Here is a 5758-nt window from a genome sequence, read left to right on the forward strand (position 1 = left end):
TGGCTAACGACCAATGGAGTTCTCATTGATTGTGGTAAGTAGAAGGTTGTCTTTCTAGAGAAGGAACAAATACAAATGGTTTCGTCTCGTAAAGTTTTGCACGATATTCGAGAACGAACTACATGTTTTGTTGTGATAGAACACAAAAAGAAAAAGATAGTGGGTATCTTATGATGAAGGAGTTTGCTTATGTGTTTCCAGATGAAGTTCCCGTTTTTCCACCCTAGTTAAGAAGTTGACTTTGCTATAGACTTGGTGCCAGGAGAGGAACCCGTGTTTATGGCACCTTACAGGATGACTCTAGTTGAGTTGGTAGAATTGAAGAAACAGATAGAGGATTTGCTGGAAAAGAAGTTTATCCAACCTTGTGTATCGTCGTAGAGAACTCCAATGTTGCTTGTAAAGAAGAAGGACAAAAGCTCAAGGCTATGTGTTGATTGCAGATAGTTGAATATTATAAAGAAAGAGTACCATTTGCCAAGGATCGACGATTTAATTGATCGGTTGAGGGTTCTGATGTGTTCTCGAAGATTGATTTGAGGTGTGGCTATGATTAAATTTTAGTCAAACCGGAGAATATGCAAAAGACAGATTTCAAGTCACGTTATGGACATTATTAGTATGTGGTGCTACCGTTTGATGTGACTAAGGCTCCATCAATTTTCATGGACTACATGAATTGAATATTTTGATCCTGTCTCGATAAGTTTGTTGTCGTGTTCATTGAAGATATTCTCATATATTCCAAGAATCAGAAAGAGCATGTTGAACATCTAAGAATGGCATTGGAAATCTTGAGAGGGCATCAATTATATGGAAAATTGCCTAAATGTGAATTTTGGCTGGAGGAAGTCAGTTCTTAGGGCATGAAATAATAACTGCTCATGGAATCTCAATGGATCCAGTCAAGGTTGAGAATGTGTTGAAATGGGAACGGGAAACGACAATGACCGAAGTGAGAAGCTTCGTGGGGCTGACAAGTTATTATCGAAGGTTTGTGGAAGGGTTTTCCAAGATAGTGGGACCTTTAACACAGTTAACTAGTAAGGATACCCCGTTTGTTAGGACGGACAAATGTGCGACGAGTTTTGAAGAGATAAAGAAGTTGACATTTGTTCTAGTCTTGGTGATTCCAAACACCAAGAGAGTTTTTTTAGGTGTATTGTGATGATGTTTTGGGCCAGATTTGAGAATGGTATGAGGATATTTTGGAACTATTTTTTAGGTTAAGCATGAAGGATATAATAGATAAATCAACTGTAATGTAGTTGCGAGGCATCCCCAGTTTTCTTTAAATCCACCTAGAGCATTGTGTAAAAGTGGAAGAGCAAATCTCCCTCCCTAGTACAAGTCGGTGAGCATCGTACAAGTGAGGATAGAGGGCTTGGAAACCAACTAATGGCAATGCTCTAGTTAGGATAAGGCAAATCTAGAAGACACCAAGCCAACAAGAACAAGATGCTCAAGGTTTTAGATGGAATGTAGAATGATGATGGTATAAAGTGAAGGTTATCACGATTTTAGGTGTTTGAATGGTGATGGAAGGTGATTACATGACGGAGAGAACCTCTATTTATAAGCTAAGGTTTCTCAAAATGGGCTAAAACTTTAACCTAAAAGAGTCACCTTGGTTGGCTTAGAGAGCAAGAAGAAATCCATCTCCAATAGGAGGGAGACAAATGGCAAAAATCCTCTCAAATGAGAGAGTGACAAGTGGCTACTACCTATGAAAAAACTCTCCATTCCTAGAGTGACACATGGCAACTAACTAAGAGGAAAACTCTCCAATGGGAAGCTTCCACATGTCTAGGAAGAAATTCTTCTCCCTTGTTCTCCAAGCTTAGCCAAATGTTGACTCCTTGGTCAACACACGTATTTTGGATGTCCAAGCATAGTCAACTTTGGGCCTTGGCCCTTTGTTGACTTGTTTGGTCAAAATCCTATTCTACTTGACCTAAAATACAAGGTCCAATTGAAATCCTACACTACTAGGCCCATCATACAAGGCCTAAATAAAATCTAGACTACTTGGCCTAAAATACAAAACTCAAATAAAATCTAGACTACTTGGCCCAAAATACAAGGTCCAAAATTATTCTTACTCTACTAAATCTTCATGATGACTTAAGATGGCCCAAAAGAAAGAGTCTAGGCCCATCTTCCATAGATTCCTCCAACTCTTCATGAATGTGCTAGGTCATGAAAAGGGGTATGCCATCATCCCCTCCCTCTTGAAAAGGATTTGCCCTCAAATCTTTAACATGGGCTAAAGGCAACTTCCTTTTCTTCATAATCTTCAATTTTTCCTTATTTTTCCACCAGGGTCAAATACTCATTTTATAACACAAGTTACAACAAGTGTTATAATAATGAGTATGTGAAGGATATAGCTCCCAATAAGGATACACCTTAAATCAAATGAATGATTAAGGTCTTGGAAAGTAGGAGCATTTTTCTTGAAAATTTTATTTCCCACACAAGGATGCTTTGGGTCTTTTCTTGCCATGCTTATAGAGGAAGATTACACTTTTACACAAGCTTTTGGCCCTTAACATCATAATTTTCTTGTTGGGGCATTCTTTGGACTAGTGCATCATTCTTTGACACTTAGAACAAAAGGTGTCTTTTATTTGTTTTTACCTTCTTTTTCTCTTTATTTTTCTATTTTCTTTCTCATTTATGCTTGATCCTCTTCCACTCGAGAAGGTGTGAGAGGATGAAGTACAAACTTTCTTTTATTTTGAGTGATGGTTATCTCATTGGTGTGGCCATTATGTAGAGATTCTTTATCAAAAAGCCAAGGCCTTCCCAACAAAATGTGACAAGCATTCATAGGTACTATATCACATAGCACACTATCTTCATAATTTCCTATGAAGATTATAAGATTGAGGATGAGGAAAAATAGTTAATCCAAGCTTGTTAACCAACCTAATGCTATAACAATTTGAACATGAGTCACTATCCACAACAAGGGAACCTGTTTTGTCTAAGATTTTACATCTAGTATGGAAGATGTTATCTTTTTGTGTGTGCTCTTGTGAACTAGGTTGATTATGGAGAACCCTTTTTATCATAATAAGTTCTTCCTCACAAGGATGGGCATCCTCACTTGGGCTTTCTTCTTGTTTCTTTGCACCACTTCTCTCACTCTTACTCTCACTTTCCTCATCTTGGCTACAATACAAATCAATACCCCTTAAGATCATGGTCTTTTTGGTGGGGCATTGTGATGCAATATGACCTCTACCAAGACACTTGAAACACTTAATTTCACTATGTGTGAGTGTGAGATGATGTTCCCATTCTTGGCTTCTCTTTTTCTTTCTCTTATCTCTTCTCCCTCCCTAGATTCCTAGAGGGTTCTTCTTCTATCACTTGCTTACCCTCCCTCTTGTAGTCTTTCTTAACACTATAGTTAGAGTGGAAAGCTTTCAAACCTTTTCTTAAGAGTTATTGCTTTACCTTAATGTAAATTTGTACCAAGTCATTTAAGTCTTCGTAGGGAAACAATTCCACTCTATCTCTAATCTCAAGATTAAGACCACTTAGAAACCTAGAGATGATGGTCTCTTCTTCCTTCCTAATTCCCGGCCTCAACATGTAGAGCTTCATCTTTTGCCTATATCTCTCATTGCTCATGTCTCTTTGTTGGAGCCTTTGGAGTTTGTCCATTAGCTCCCTATGATAGTATAGTTGTTGTAGAAATAGAAGAAGGGAGGAATTGTGAGTAAAGGTGGTGTGAGTGAGGAAAGGTGAAGTTAAGAAGGTGTGTGAGTGCTGGAAAGTTAAGAAGAAGGGTGGGTTTTGTTTAGTAAAAAAAGGAGAAGAGGGAGATGAAGAGGATGAAAGCCTAATAGTGGTATTGTTTTCGGGTTTGCTCTGTGGAAAAGGTCTTTATGCATGAAATTTTTATATCCTTGTATTAGAGTAAAGCACTAAAGTTTTGGTTTTTGCATGGGAAAGGATACTTCTAAAGGCTTGGAAGGGAGAATGGAGAATCTCTTTAAGAAATAGGGACTCGCGTGGCTCCCACTGCGTTTTCTAAGTTTTAGTACTCCTTTTTCATGTGAGTGGTGCATGTTTTTGTTGAGGTAGAGAAGAAGTTTTTTTTTCTTTTGTTTGAGGTTTTTGTTTTAAAAAGAATTCGGTAGTTGGTGGGGCTGGGTCCTACTACGAAAAGAAAAAAAGAGAGGGTGTATTTCCTTGGGTTTTACGTGAAATTAGTATATTAGAGGCAAAAGCCTTATTTTGGGTAGTCAAGGGTCCTTGGTAGAAATTGTTAAGGGCGGGGGTGGCCCTCTTTGTTTAAAAGAAAGAGAAGAAAACTGTTTGTGAGGAGATGGTATTATGAAGATAAAATAGTAGGTGTTGTTGGGCTTCTACGTGAGGTGGAACAAAACAAGAGGGCTTGTATAACAATTTTTATTTTTCTATGTCCGCGTGTTGAAGGGTAATATGCCCTTGTGAATCAGCGTGGGTTTCATTCTTAGGTTTGCGTAATTTAATTAAAAAATTTAGCTTTATGTAGAACCTTGTGTTTGGTGAACTAATGCTTATGGGTGCAGCTATGTATGAAATGAATTGTGAATGATGTTATAAACCTTATGTTAAGTTGAGTAATGCATGTTATTGAGAATATGTATTGAATTTTGATGAGAACATAAAACCATGTTATTTCCTTGTAATGTTGTCAATGGTAAGACCTTTTCGTATTGTGATATGTTAAGCAGTTTGAGTCTCGCATGGAGACAGAGATTCGAGTGTCACCCTTGCTCCTACTTGAGGATACAAAAGGGTTGGATGTCTCACCCAAAGGCTTCGGCTCGTGCTGAGTATAATGCACCAGTGCACGTAATATCAATATTTTTACTCATTAGTCCTTGAGGAGTCAGGGAGATAGGTCTGAAGTTGCGATAGAAGACAACTTAAATCTCCATTTTAATGAGAACATGTTGTGACGACAAAATGCAAGGAAACAACATTATTTTATGAATGATTTGATTGTGATATTATTTGTTGTGTTAAGATATTATGTTATGGCTTCTTATAGGCTATGTTTAATGTGATTATATTGTGTTATATAGTAGGATATTTATAGTTACTCACCCTTGCATGTTTGTGGATGTGGTTTCCACCTACGATAATCATACTTGTACATGAGTAGATGATATGACAGATGAGGCTTGTAGGCGTAGTTGTCGAAATAAGAGAAATTTTAATTTTGGGATTTGTTATAATTATATTTCTTTGAAATTTTTAAACTTGGTTTAATTTGTAAAAATTATATTTTTAGGTAAGTAAATAAATTTTTTAATAAATCGTTTATATTTGTGTTTTTGCTTTTACGTTATAAGTAAATAAATTTTTTAATAAATCAACGAATGTTGAGAAATCTTTTACATACGTGGCATCCCACTAGGGGTGTTACACTATCCTCTTGATTCTTTATCTGAATGATCTTCTATTTAAAGGCTCTTGGATAAGTATACATTAGACTAATCTCTTGACCTTGATTCTTATGTCTTCTCTTTCTTTGTGTATAACAATCGTTGGTTAAAGTCAACTTGTTAGAGTAGGCATGCTTTTTCAGTACTTTTCTTGATGTAGGTTGTACTTTCTTTTAGACACCGTTGAATAAAGACTTCATTGTTGGACAAAGTAATAATTTAGCTCATGGTACCATTTAGACTAATGTAAACAATTTTTGTGATTTTGCCTTTTTAGAGTAGCAGCGTTTATCATTATTGTGTTTTCT

Source organism: Vigna umbellata, chromosome 3 (assembly GCF_029865625.1).
Source record: "Vigna umbellata cultivar VRB3 chromosome 3, Vumbellata_1.0, whole genome shotgun sequence".
Lineage (NCBI taxonomy): Eukaryota > Viridiplantae > Streptophyta > Magnoliopsida > Fabales > Fabaceae > Vigna > Vigna umbellata.